Raw genomic sequence first — 15,716 nt, 5'->3', positions numbered from 1 at the left:
AATGAGTATGGAGCATTAAGCTGGAGCTCAACTGTTGGACCAGTGTGAAGCAGGAGTTAGCAAACAGGAGATCCTGCCAACATTACTTATAAAACAGATTTTAGTAATGTAGCACTAATGTAGCACTACCCCCTTAGGGGTTGCTGATGAATTTGGGTCCCCTTATAGTTCTGCACTGCCAGTCAGTTAGCATCTTCCACACAAGCTCTCATTCGTAGACAGAAATCAGGCATTGACCATTGGGTTTGTTATTTTATTGAGGGGATTAAACTTGGATAGGGTAAGGGGTGTATAGGATGCCCAAGGGAACTGAAATGAGGACAACTTCCTGAACTATTCACAGCTTTTTTTCTGATGCAGCCTCTGTTGGAGTGCTAGCCAGCAGCTTCAGTTGTACTACCTCAGACCCTAGATGAATTCCCCTTCACCCAGCAATCTAGAGACCTTCTTCCTGGCTCCTGTTCCTTTAAATGGGTAAGGTGTACAGTCACTAGCAGAGGGCTAATCTGGTTTCCCACTAGAGCGCTCCTTCCCCTATCCACCCAGGGGTGCAGTTGTACTCACACAGATTCTCTCCTGTAACGCTTGAGGAATGGCTGCTGCTACCAGTCCTATCAGTTGGGCTGCTCCTTCCCTGCTATACAGGTGGTCTTCTCTCAGGGGGCCAGTGAGTCCTGAGTTTACCTCCTTTCCAGCTCCAGGCTCGCAGGCAGGCTCCATCCCATTGGGCCTCCTGGCAGCCTTCTTCCTCCAGCCTCACATCTTCCTGCTTCTCACTCCTCTCCCACCACCACTCTCCTGCCACTGAGCAGGCTCCAAGACTTTTTAAGGGAATCCAGCCCTTTGCCAAGCCTCCAGTTGGTGATTGGCTGAGGTTCCTCAAAAGTGCAGCCAACCACTCCTCAGATCCACCCACTGCCTCCAAGGCCCTCCTCCAAAAGCCTCAGGACAGGGCGAAATTCCAGAGGGGCTGGCCTGCAGAGTCTCTCAGTCCTGACCAGAATTTGACCCCTCTGACTATCTTACCTGAGCTGCTAATCAGCTCCTCACTAGCCATCAGGGTCTAGCTTCCCCTAGCTAAACTAGGAGGGTGCTACAGTAATAAATACTTGTACATATGCTGACAACAACATAGCATATAGGGCTCTTTTGTTTTGTGTTTTAGCTTAACATATGCAAGTTTCATTGCTTATCAGGCTTACCTTTTTTATTGCAGTTTATTTTTTTCTAATGTTGGTATGCACAGTCTGTGATGCACATTATAACAAAAGGAAGAATAAATCAGCATTATTTGCATGTTCAATGTGCACATCACGTAGGACCGCACTGTACACATTGAAGATCAGTGTATAATCAGCTGGATAGGTTCATGGATCACGATGACAGGTGAGTGAATGTACGTGCATGCAGGAGGGCAATCCAATCAAACACTTACAATTTATGTCTTATTTTCTTTAGTGGATCATACTCACTTTGTAAATACTGTGGCCTGTGAGGCATTACACGAGCTATGTTTTCTTACAAGACATGCAGCATATGGCTTGGGGTTTACTGCATTTGCCATCCACAAGGTGAGATGTTAATCTTTAACTATTGAAAGTTTCTCATGAATCATATTTTATCTCATGACACATTCTTAAACAACTGCCACATTTTCTTTTTTAAATAAATACGTAAATATTTTTGAATACATAAAGTACAGTATCTACTGCAATGTTCAGACAAATGTCAAGCCATTCTCCTGCAACCCACATGAAATAGTAAACAAGAGTCAGAATCAACATTTAAATACAAACCCCAATTAATAAATATATGTTTTAGTGTAAAATAATAACTTTAGTCTATAACTAATTTTTTTTTACAATTTTCAATTAATAGTTTAACTACCTGCCGACCGCAGATAGCCAAATGACGGCTGCACTGCGGCCGGCCAGTTCTGAGTGGACGTCATATGACGTCCTCCCAGAGCGCGCTCTCCTGCGCGCCCCAGGGGGCGCGCACCCGGCGATCTCTGTGATCGCTGTGTCCTACGGACACAGCTGATCACGTGATGTGGTAAAAGGCCAATCACAGCGGCCTTTTACCACGTGATCAGCGGTGTCCAATGACACGCTGATCAGAGGGAAATGCAAGTACCGGTTCTCGGCTGCACTTTCCTCACGCTGTCAGATCGTGAGGAAAGTACTGCCGAGAACCGGCAGTTGTCAGAGTGGGGATCGGCACCGATCATCAGGGCACTGATGATCGGTGCCCAGCAGTGCCACCCACAAGTTCCGCCCACCTGTGCCCAGCAGTGCGCCCACTAGCTCCGCCCACCTGTGCCCAGCAGATCACCCACCTGTGCCCAGCAGTGCACCCACCTGTGCCACTCTGCAGTGTCACACACCTGTGCCCAGAAGTGCCACCTACCTGTGCCCAGCAGTGCCACCCACCTGTGCCCACCAGTGCCACCCACCTGTGCCCACCCACCAGTGCTGCCCACCAGTGCCACCCACCAGTGCAGCCCAGCAGTGCTGCCAGTCAGTGCCACCAGTCAGTGCCCAGGGGTTGTGCCAGTCAGTGCCGCCAGTCAGTGCCCAGCAGTGATGCCAGTCAGTGCCGTCTATCAGTACCCATCATTAGTGTCACATATCAGTGCCGCCTATCAGTGCTGCATATTAGTGCCGCCTATCCGTGACACCTCATTAGTGCTGTCTATCAGTGCCGCCTATCCGTGCCACCTCATTAGTACTGCCTATCAGTGCCCTTTAGTGCTGCCTATCAGTGCCCATCAGTGCCGACTATCAGTGCCCATCAGTGCTGCCTCATCAACGCACATCAGTGAAGGAGAAAAAATACCTGTTTGAAAAATTTTATAATAGAAACAAAAAAACTTTTTTTTTTTTTTCAAATTTTTTGCACTTTTTTTATTTATAGCACAAAAAGTAAAGTGCCCAGTGGCGATTAAATACCACCAAAAGAAAGCTTTATTTGTGAGAAAAAAATGATCAAAATTTCATATGGGTACAATGTTGCATGACCGCGCAATTGTCAATCAAAGTGCGGCAGCGCTGAAAGCTGAAAATTGGCCTGGTAAATAAGGGGGTATAAGTGCCTGGTAGGCAAGTGGTTAAAATGTATTTGTCACGGTGTGGCCGCTGTCCCTGCTCGCTCCCCCCTCCCTCCCCCCTCGCTGCACCCTCTCATCCTGCACACAGCCTTTGAAGCAGGCTGTGCGGGATGGGGGGAGAGGACCCCTGCGGCGAGGATCACGGCCCCCGGTAATCTAGCCGGAGGAGTTGTGACCCCCCCGACAGGGCTTCCCGCGTTCTGCGCCCACCAGTGACAAAGGCCGTGCTCACGAAAGCGTGGCCTGAGTCAAGGGGGTGTGCCTCGTTGCCCCGGCGTGTGCCTCGTTGCTGGGCCAGCTGTTGCCGGGGCAACCCGAAAGCGCCCTGCGCGGCTTTCAAAAGCCGGCGTGGGACCAGGCCGGTCTCTTCCTCTTGTGTCTTCGGTTTCCACCGCAGCAGCTCCTTTGGGAGGTCCGGGTGGGGACCGGACCTCTGCAGCAATCCCCGCTGGGCACTCTGCAAGAGACCGCCCCCAAAGGTAAGAACCATTACCCGCTGCCACTCTGCCAAAACTCCAGGGCCGGGAGTGTCCCTAGTAGCTGTCCATGTGTGTGTGCTCGTTCCTGCACAGGGTGCTGTGCGGGGTTTGTGCTGAGGCCAGGCCACACAGCCAAGACCCTGCCAAGCCCCTGCAAGCCTACTGTGTCCCTACCTGCTGAAGCCTGCTGTGTCCCTACCGGCTGAGCGCTGGGTCCCTGGGAAGCTGCCCCTGTCTGTTGATTGCTGGGTCCCTGGGAAGCTGTCCCTATCTGCTGGTCGCTGGGGCCCTGGGAAGCCGCCCCGTCTGCTGATCGCTGCTGTCTCTGGAAAGCTGGCTGTTGGGAGGGCACCTGCCTGCTGATCTCTGCTGTCCCTGGAAAGCTGGCATCTGTGAGGATCTCGTTCCGTTGACCGCTGCTGTTGCTGGAAAGCTGACCGCTGTGAGGGCCGCTGTCCATTGGTAAGTGTCCCTGGAAGCTGACCGCTGGGAGTGTCCCTGGAAGCTGTCCGTTGCTGAGTGTCCCTACAAGCCGCCTGCTGCTGAGTGTCTGCAAGGCGCCTACCGTGAGTGTCCCTACAAGCCACATGTTGCGGAGAGCCCTGGACTGCCCCTATTCTGTGCCCAGACTACCCTTGTCATGAATTGCCCCTATTGTGTGTCCAGACTATCCTTGTCATGAACTGCCCCTATTGTGTGCTCAGACTACCCTTGCCATGAACTGCCCCTATTGAGTGCTCAGACTACCCTTGTTTGAACTGCCCCTATTGAGTGCTCAGACTACCCTTGTTTGAACTGCCCCATGGCGTGCTCGGAGTATAGCTACCTGGACTGTTCCCCTGAGGGCTTGAGCCATCGCTACCTAAACCAGATCCCATCGCCAAGGTCCCGCTGAGTCCCCGTGAGCCTGATGTTGTCCCTAGAAAGCTGTGTGGGAGCTGTGCTGAGGTCAGACCCCATAGTCAAGGTCCTGTTGAGTCCCCGTGAGCCTGATGTTGTCCCTAGAAAGCTGCGTGAGAGCTGTGCTGAGGTCAGACCCCACTGCCAAGGTCCCGCTGAGTCCCTGTGAGCCTGATGTTGTCCCTAGAAAGCTGTGTGGGAGCTGTGCTAAGGTCAGACCCCACAGCCAACGTCATGCTGAGTCCCCGTGAGCCTGATGTTGTCCCTAGAAAGCTGTTTGGGAGCTGTACTGAGGTCAGACTCCACAGCCAAGATCCTGCTGAGTCCCCGTGAGCCCGCTTATTGTGAGTGTCCCTACAAGCCGCATGTTGCAGAGTGCCATGAACTGCCCCTGATTGAGTGCCTTCCATAGTTCAATAAAGCTTTGTGTGTTTACCATCTTCTTTGTGTGTTCTGTCCTGCCTACGCTTCCATCACAGTATTATTGTCAATTAGACATAGCACAAAATATTAATTTTAAATTTGTTCTAACATGTAAATGAGACCTTGTAAAAGCACAGAAAAAAACAAGTATTTTAAATGCTTACTTGCAGCATTTTTCCTTCCCATGAACAATTTTTTATTGACTTGCAATGTACAGTACCTCTGAACTTTCTAGGGAATTGACACTCCAGAAATGTTTAATTTTCTGGTACAGTTTTCTCCCTCCCTACATGTCATAGCCATCTCCTCATCTGGTAGTGTGTAATTATTGTCTGACCTAGTCAAGCTACCCTTCCTCTCCGCTCATCTTCCTACATAAAGTCTTAAAGTGTTAATAAACCCAGGAGCTTGCATTCACTATATCTGGTCTCCCACAGTACACAGAACATGGGCATGCAATTATTTTAGTAAATATAAACCTCTAAATACCTTTTCTCATCAGCAGTTAGAGCAGTCTTGTGACTTCTAACAGTCTCCAGCCCAGCACATGTTAAAGCTTGTAGGAGGAGTTTTCATTCTGTTCTAGGAAGATGCAGGACCCCTGACCTCTGTCTGGACAGTGCTGATTGGCCCTATGCTGATCACATGCACTCTCCCAAGAAAAACAAAGCTCTCTAGCAATACACACCAAACTGAGCATGTTCAGAGTGGCTCCCCATGATATGTGTTATCAGGAGATAAGAGGGGGGCACTGGAAGAAAGGGAGGAAAAGAGAAGGCAGGATCAAACATCATTTTATACAATTCAGAGGATTAATGCCTTAGGTTCCACAGCAAGTATAACAAGCATGCTTTACTGCATATGCAGGCTAATTTTACCGTTGTGGGTTTAGTAACACTTTAAGTAGCTGCTTTAGGAGGAGCAAGGAGGAATACTATAGAGTTTTGCTTGGTGGTACCAGGCAGCAGCCTCAGGGTTTCAATAGTCTACACAAATGAGGAATCACCCAGAAAAACTTCCTATTATTTGTTATTTTGTCACATTTTAAACATAACATCAGTAAATAACTGACAATTAAAATAAAGTAGATATTCTTTATTTGTAGAAAATACATGCCTGTTTTATACTCTCTATATGAAACTGTGGTCATAGTGACTTAGAAGGGCCAATAATGGGGCTGTGTTATGTACAAGCCCCTTAACTATAAAAGGGTGAGTTTCCAGAAGCCATTTGTGTATTGGAGGAGTTTAAAATTACCTGACAGCTTGTGTAGGGACAGCTAGTTGCTATACTTTGCTATACTGCAATGCATTTCCATGGATTACAGTGTGGTGGGCTACATATTGTGTGCACCTCTGTGTTACATTTCAGAGACCCAACAGTCCATTATAGAAATACCTTTTTGTTTGTGTCAGCAAAATATGTAATTTCTGTGCTGTTTAATGGTCCACCCCACCCCCATTCAGTTTTTCATTTAATTTTTTTTATTTACATTTATCCATTTTAATGTTTTTTTTGTTATTAAAATTTTTTTGGGGTTTAGTATGTCAGAATTTTTTGTATGGGATGGGGATGTATTTTATTTTATTCTATTTTATATTCTATTGCCTATTCCAGTGCACTAGTACTGTAAAGGTGTCACACACTGTTCCTTTAGCTGGACTTCAAGTGGTAAATTTTAATGTTTGCTGCAGCGTAGATCCTGCAGTTTATCATGAAGATTACAACCTATTTCTGTGCTACAAAACTACTGCGTTTAGCCAATTTTTGCAAAGTTGAGAACTTTAGCTTTATTTTTTCTAAGAGTAAACTTCCTATAACTTGTAGATCAATCATGGCTACTACTTCCACTGGTCAATTCAGGCCTATTACAGCTTGGTATATTATCAGGTGATGCAGCCAAAACTCTCTAAAAAAACGCCTTTTTCGAGTTCAAATAAATCTGATTTTCAACTGAATAACGCAAGCTCTTTTTATTATGTCTGAATACCATGTTGCTGACTCTGTTGGATTAAATCATACTGTTCTGTAACACTATACATCGTAAAGGCATTCCCCAAGCATGTTATTTAAAGGACTTGTGCCCATATCCTTCAATGGGATTCACTGATATGTTCGAGCTTTGTGAATTTAGATAAAGATCGAAAGACAAACCCCCAGCAAATCAAACCCAGGAAAATGTGTCCATCTCTAGCTTGGACCCCTTTAGTAAAGTCTAAAGATACTAAAAATTGCACAACCATGCTGTATAAGAAAGAACCTTGTTTTTTAATTTTTGTCTATTTCTGGATAAATAATTACTCCAGGATTCCCAGTGTTCTTTTTCACAGCAAGGGGCACATTATCTCTTATTTTTAAGTTAACAGCTAATAATTAGATGGCAAACAATGAAAGATAAATTTAAAAAAGAGCTGAACCAGCTAAGAGCTGTGAAAAGAAGATCAGCAGCATCAAAGAAAAACATGTAATCTCATTTCATAGAGTTCTCATAAAGAAGCCTTGCATGGGGCTAAGTAAAATTTAACTAGTAACTCACTTTTAACTTTTTCTTTTATGAGCATAAATACTGTATATTAAAAGGAGTGAATGTTCTGTCAAGACTTTGATCCAGCTTGTGAAGAAAACATGAAGCATGAAGAAGAAACCAAAGATACCTTAGAGGTGGGTTCTTTAAAGGCAAAGTACAGTGGATATTTATTTATATTTTTTTTAGTCTGGGAAATACAGAACATTGCATTTAAAAAAATATGTGCTATTCTATCCTTTGAGCAAATGTAACATCTGGGACCTTTTTATGTGTTTCCATAGCTCTTTTGTTAATATATGTTGTTTTTAGCACACAATTGCTCAAGCTGATTGAGTCAAAGGAGTGAACAATGCAAACATTCCCTGGGGTTTTTTGCTGGTTTGACCCTACAAATTGCAGGTTGGTGACTCAGCTGAATTAGGGAAGAATGTTAGTAAAATTTCTTACAGACCAACATATCCATAAAGCATGACTATTCTTAAACTACAGAAAAAAAATCTAAGCTTCTCTGGTCCAAAACATTCACATACATGTTTTCATCTTTTTGTGGACAGTATAAATGTCCCTGTGCTTGTAGCTGTTCTGTTTACTCATCATAATATTCATGTGTGACTCCAAAAAGGAAATTATTCAGCTCCTATAATCTTAGTGAATAGCAGCAGCTATCAGTAGATGCACGTGATGGTTTACCCAGACCACTGCCACTGATTATATCCTTCCTACTGAATCATATGGCTGGCATGTCTGAGTATGAGATGGAGCCTCTAGTAAATTGCAGATCACAATTTCAACAGTAGTCTGCTCTTAATAAACATTTCCTATAGAAAGAGGCATTTATTCGTACTACAAACAGTTGTGCTTTAGAAGAGTTATGCTAACTTATTTCAATTAAATTATTCGATTATTTAAATCCATATTTGTTGTTGTGGATTTATTACTTATTTCCATGGAAAAAAGATGTGCATTTGCATGCAGTTTCAAATGTCATATTGTAGCACTTGGAGCATTCAGAGAGTCAAGAAGCAATTGGGGTTGGTGACCCACTTACAAATAAGAAAACAAAGTAAATTTAATCAGCTTATGAGCAAAATATCTGATGTCAACAGGATGTGTTCAAATCTCTGGACTTTTATAAAAAGGAATTAAAGCTTTATTCTGGTTAGCCTACAAAAATCTCATTTAGGTGTCCCCTCGTATATTTATCAAATAGTCACCAAGGAAAATCTGCCTGTTTATATTCCTACAAAAGAGTTCCGAAAAAGTTCAACAGGTTTCACCCATCAATTTCTGCCAACATTCGTACTATTTGTTATGCAGGCGGCTGTTGAAAAAACAATAGATATATTTTCAATTATTTCAATGAATCGTTTGGCAAACTTTTTGGCAAAACTTTATAAATCGCCTGGTATGAAATCATTTTATTTTCTGTCAGAACCAGTTTCCTATTTCCTGTCTCAATGTTTTGGCCAATACGGCAACAGCATGTGCTGAAGATGTTGTTTTTTTTTCAGTATCTCCAGTTCTTGCTGGATTTTGCAAAAATGGCACAGAACATGACAAGATCACTAATAACTAATTCCTGCTTCCATTATTAGGTTTCATTAGATTGCTACATTTGCAAGGCACTGTAGCCAAATGCAAAGTTAGTTTAGCCACACGCCAGCCCCCTGGCATCGCTCACTGGTGTAATTTTCATGTATTGAAACTCCTAAAAATGATGCAGCATGGCAGCTCAAAGAAAAGAGTTAACTATAAGAATATGTGAATACTCTCAAAGAATATGTGAATACTCAGTGAATGTGACCACTGAGAGGGCGGAAGCTGGATCCTGGCCTTGGAACACAAGCCAAGCTGGTAACCATGACAATGCGTTTCGCTTGCATGCTCTTTATCAAGTCTCATGCACGCAAAATGCATTGTCACGTTTACCAGCTTGGCTTGTGTTCCAAGGCCATGATCCAGCTTCTGCTCTCTCCGTGGTCGTGGTGACGTCACTTCCGGATCGCTGCGATCCCCGGCTGGTCCAGCCACTTACCACAATGGAGTTCTCTCCTGGCTTAAGATCCTTGAGGAGCGGACGGTTCCACTGCTTCATCCTGGCTACCATATGCTTTGATGTTATTTATCATGATTCATCATACGCAAATTAAAGGTATACCTCCTTGGGAGGTAAACATTATTTACAATACTCTTACAGCATTGTTTTTCTTGGACCAACAAAAAATAGTTGCAATATTGTATAGTTCCTCGGTACAATGACATAATGTCCTCCATTCTTGATAGCCTGGAATATTTTTATTATATTGTCTGACCTCAGAAATTTTCAATCTTCATTTTCTGTTCTCTCTTGGTATAAGACACTTTGTGATTAACACTGGGAAGTTGTCAATTTTTCATTTTCGTAAACTGCTCTTTCTTAGTATGAGCCACTTTGTGAACTCTGCTGGAAAGCTGTTGGCCCTTTGCTTTGTTTACTGGAGCCCGGGAAACTGTGGTGAGTTAGTATGCCCCACTCTGTGAATGTCTCTGGACACTTATTTTCAATTCAAACTGAAGTTTCTACTTGAATAAATAGGTAGGAAATGTGAGCGCTCTAAAAATGGTAAAAGCCGCTATGCAGAAAGGTAACCAAAATAAACCTTGATAAATACAATATAAAAGGAGGTACAATGCTAATTATATAAAATCAACTAACAATATATATATTCAAGTGCGAAGTTCATAAGTAAAAACAGTTCAAAGTGACTCTAGTGCTCTTTAAGTGCTTGTTTTTCTGGAAACCCGTGTCTGCGCAATAGTTGTGTAATGAGCACTCACAGGACGTGCATATAAAATGGGCCGTAAATATTACTCCAGAAGTCATCAAGGTAAGTCAGGAACTAAGATGTCTTCCCTCTAAGAGATGGATGGTTATCAAACAGGATCCTGGGGCTTTAATGGTGATCCACATCAGCCAGAGTTCCCCATAAGGGGTTAAGCGGGTGTTGCTCCCTGGATGAGAGATTCCCTCTCTGAATTAGGAATGGGTCTCATCCTATGGCAGGGTGTCTGAAAATTAAAACTCCCCCAGGGAGTTAAAACAAGGATATGCCCAGAGTGTAGTAGGTAATAAGCAAATTTATTTGAGATAAGTAAAACTGATGCATCAGATAATGGTTAAAAGCATGAAAGATACACAGGACTAACCGTCCACATTCAAAGATGGCCATCGGAGCTCCACGTTGCTCCGGCTGTGTGATGTCACGGCGTAATGTGGCTCCTACTTACGCGTTTCGTGCGCACGCACGTCTTCAGAGGGGATCGCCAATTACACCGTGTCGTCCGCCGCTCGCTTATATAGGGACTGGCACATGCGTATCAACCAGTTGCCATTTTGGAGAAGGTCAGTACCCAGTGCGCATGCGGGAGAGGAGCCATTTTTCCATGGTTTTTATCATGTGTCATATGCAATCAATTCAGTATTAGGATCGGTTTGCAGAACGATACAGGTTATCAGCTCATTATGTGTAACGGTGTAACAGTAAAAAAATTAACTGATTATGATTGCTGGAATGAATTAATAATTATAAATACATGACTGCAAATCTATAAAAACTAATTAAAGGAGACCAACATCATGGAAAAACGGGGATAAGACCTATTACATTATTAAAACATAAAACTATAAAAATCAAGTACCGTATTTTTCGACCCATAAGACGCACCTGACCATAAGACGCACCTAGGTTTTAGAGGAGGAAAACAAGAAAAAAAATATTCTGGACCAATGGACTGCAGACATAGTACAGGAAATGACCAGAGACTGCAGACACAGTACTGGAGATGACCAGAGACTGCAGACACAGTACAGGAGATAACCAGAGACTGCAGACATAGTACAGGAGATGACCAGAGACTGCAGACATAGTATAGAAGATGACCAGAGATTGCGGACACAGTACAGGGGATGACCAGAGACTGCAGACAGTACAGGGGATGACCAGAGACTGCGGACAGTACAGAAGATGACCAGAGACTGCGGACACAGTACAGGGGATGACCAGAGACTGCAGACAGTACAGGGGATGACCAGAGACTGCGGACAGTACAGGAGATGACCAGAGACTGCGGACAGTACAGGAGATAACCAGAAACTGCGAACAGTACAGGAGATAACCAGAGACTGCAAACGTAGTACAGGAGATGACCAGAGACTGTGGACAGTACAGGGGATGACCAAGAGACTGCAGACAGTACGGGGGATGACCAAGAGACTGCAGACAGTAGAGAGGATGACCAAGAGACTGCGGACCTTTGGGGTGGGAGGGGGAGCGGGTACCTGAATTTGACAGGTACCCGCTCCCTCTTCCATGGAGTTGTCCTCCCTTTAGTGTGAGCACCGGGCTGACAGCCGGGTGCCTACTGCGCATGCGCGAAAAGTGCTGTGCTTTGTGATTGGTCCGGAGTCTTCTGGGATCCGTCATGTGTCCCAGAAGATGCCGGACCATTCACAAAGTGCAGCACTTCTCGCGCATGCGCAGTGGGCACCCGGCTGTCACAGCCGGGTGCCCACACTAAAGATGCCGGCGCCGGAAGACTGTAGAGCGCCGGACCGAGGAACAGGTAAGTTTCTGCTGCAGAGAAGAGACAAGCGGCCGGCCCGGTATTCTGACATGGTGGCGGCGGCGGAAATACCGGACCGGATTCGTTCCATAATGCGCACTGACATTTTCCCCTCTTTTTTAGGGAGAAAAAAGTGCATCTTAGGGAGCGAAAAATACGGTAAATAATAGTTTAAATGAACTCAAAACAAGTAAAAAACCATCTAAATGAAATAAACGAGTATGAGGGTAATAATATATATAAAATCCAATATAGAATCAAATAGCTATGAAAAATATATAACTAAATAAAACAGAGAAAAAACCTCTAATATAACAATTCCATGTAATGTATAAAACAACCTATGTCAAAAAACATCATAAAAAACATATTAGTAATATAGAATAGAATACTCAAAAATGGAGTATAAAAATCTAAAACCCCATAAAAACCATAGTAAGTGATTAATATATGTAAAATATAGCTAAAAGGACCAAAAAGATCAGCTATTCTCAATAAAACAGTTTATATCAACTTCAATATTATGGCCATTGGAGTGCAAAGTGCGTAATTCGTAAATCCACCTAATTTCAAGTTGAGATACCGCTCTCCTTTTGTGTGTTCCTCTCCAGTGGGGTCTTACTAAATCAATGCCAATACATTTTAATGAGGTGGGGTCTTTATTGTGGACCAGCCTGTAGTGGTTAGACAGTGAGTGGTCCTTATATCCACGTTTGATGTTATTACGTGCTCATGTAACCTGTCCCTTAGACATCTAGTTGTGCATCCAATCTATTGTAATTGACATGGGCATTCAAGTATGTATACTACATACCTACTGTTGCATGTAATACATTTGTCAGTATTATAAGTTTTCCTGTGACTTGTGAGTTAAAGGTAGTTATTTTGCATTTCCTGCTATTGTTACAGGTACAAATGATACATTTGTTACAAGGGTAATAGCCTTTGAGGTCTGAGAAGAGCGATATATTTTTGGGTGGATTAATCACATTTGGTGCTAGATAATGTCGGAGGTTTATCTGGCAGGATTTTAGATAAAACTGGATCTGTTTTCAGCACTTTTCAGTTTTTATTGATTATTTGGTTAATAGCCCTTTATTGGGTTGAGTATGTTGTGATAAATGGACAAACTTGAGTCCTTTTTTGAGTCCTTTTGCTTTTTACCTTGTCTTTGATTAAATCTTCCCTGTCCATTCCTGCTACCAAATCAATGGTCTTATTCAGGTCATGTTCATTGTAACCTTTTTCAAGGAACCTATCTTTCAAAATCTGGGACTGGGTATGAAATGTATCTACGTCTGTGCAGTTCCTCCTTATTCTCAAGAATTGGCCTTTAGGTATGTTTGCCAACCATACTGGGTGGTGACAACTTCCTATTGGAATAAAACTGTTGCGATCTGTTTTTTTATAAAAGGAATTGGTGACTATTCTGCCTTTGTATTTAATAATGTGAGGTCTAAAAAATGTATTTCCTTAGTATTGTATGTGTAGGAGAGATCAATGTTCAGATTGTTATCGTTCAGTGTTAAAAAAATTACAAAATTGATTACATATGACACATTATAAAAGCCATGGAAACATGGCGCCTCTCCCGCATGTGTGAACTGCGAACTGACCTTCTCCAAAATGGCGACTGCTTGATATGCATGCGACAGTCCCTATATAAGCGAGCGGCGGACGACGCGGTGTAATTGGCGATCCCCTCTGAAGACGTGCGTGCGCACGAAACGCGTAAGTAGGAGCCACATTACGCTGTGACGTCACACAGCCAGAGCAACGTGGAGCTCCGGCGGCCATCTTTGAATGTGGACGGTTAGTCCTATGTATCTTTCATGCTTGTAACCATTATCAAGCATGAAAGATACATGATGCATCGGTTTTACTTATCTCAAATAAATTTGCTTATTACCTACTACACTCTGGGCATATCCTTGTTTTAACTCCTTGGGGAAGATTTAATTTCAAGACACTCTGCCATAGGATGAGACCCATTCCTAATCCAGAGAGGGAATCTCTCATCCAGGGAGCAACACCCGCTTAACACCTTAAGGGGAACTCTGGATGATGTGGATCACCATTAAAGCCCCATGATCCTGTTTGATGACCATCCATCCCTTAGAAGGAAGACATCTTAGTTCCTGACTTAGCTTGATGACTTCTGGAGTAATATTTACAGTCGCATTTTATATGCGTGTCCAGTGAGTGCACATTACTTACACAACTATTGCACGGACACCGGTTTCCAGAAAAACAAGCACTTAAAGAGCACTAGAGTCACTTTAAACTGTTTTTACTTATGAACTTCGCACTTGAATATATATATTTTTAGTTGATTTTATACAATCAGCGCTGCACCTCCTTTTATAATGAAGTTTATACTTGGCTTGCTTGTGTTGATATGCCCCACATTGTTAGCTTTTTTTTTTTAGAAAAGTGGACACTTGCCCTCCAGAAGATGTAACCCCCTTTCTGACCAGGCCATTTTTTGTGATATGGCACTAAGTTATTTTAACTTACAATTGTTTGGTCATGCAGCCCTGCACCCAAATTAAATTTGTGTCCTTTTTTTCTCACAAATAGAACTTTCTTTTGGTGCTATTTGATCACCTCTGTGATTTTTACTCTTTGCACTATAAAGAAATAAAAAGACTGACAATTTTGAAAAAAAAACAATATTTTTTATTTTCTGCTATAAACATATCCAATACAAAATTTAAAAAATCTAATTTCTTCATAAATGTAGGCCAAAATGTATTCTGCTACATATTTTTGGTAAAAACAAATCCCAATAATTGTATATTGATTAGCCTGCGCAAAAGTTATAGTGTCTAAACATTATGGTACATATACTAGAATTTAAAAAAATCTTTTTTATATTAGTAATGGTGGCGATCAGCGAATTATAGCGGGACTGCAATTATGTGATGGACAATCTGACACTAATACTCTTCGGGAACCAGTGCTAAAAATATACACTAATCACAGTACTAATGACAATGGTTGGGAGAGAATTAACATCTAGGGTGACCAAACGGTTAAGTGTGTGCCTAGTTATGTGCTTGGTGCACACTAGGTGGTGCTTTTACTATGGGAAGTGATGGATCCTGTTCTCAGCTCTGAAGAAACACACGATTTATGTCACAACAGACCTGTAATGTAAACATAGATACAACTCTGTTCTTTCTCCCTGACCGACAATCTGCAAGTGCTGGTGAGCAACTGCTCACGGAGACTTGTAGACTGCTTTGTGCTGTGACATTTCACAACAGAAGCAATCCTCTGGCGGCACGGCCACGTTTCCATGTGGCAGAAGTGCAAAATCATGTATATATAGATTTTCAGTTAGACAAAAAGTCATCAAGTTGCCTTTGCTCATTCTACATTAATTTAATTTGCTACATTTATTGAGGCCCCTGCATGGGTTCTCACCTTTTTGATATGTTCTTTTGTTTATTGTCTTTTTGGCAAATATTTCAATAAACAGATTAAAAAAAAAAACAGCAATCGTCAAGTTAGCGGCATTTATCAATTATCTTTTAGAAACCCCAGCATTCTCTGAAAAAAAGGAAATAAATTACCCTTTTTTAAATGTTCCTTTTTAAAAATTATTTGATACAAATAATGGTATACAGTAAATTGTTTAAAATACAAAAATAAAATTTATTAAACCCATCAG

Source organism: Staurois parvus, unplaced genomic scaffold (genome assembly GCF_062004578.1).
Source record: "Staurois parvus isolate SC_StPar_1 unplaced genomic scaffold, SC_StPar_1.0 ptg000017l, whole genome shotgun sequence".
Taxonomy (NCBI): domain Eukaryota; kingdom Metazoa; phylum Chordata; class Amphibia; order Anura; family Ranidae; genus Staurois; species Staurois parvus.
This window is presented reverse-complemented; position numbering follows the sequence as displayed.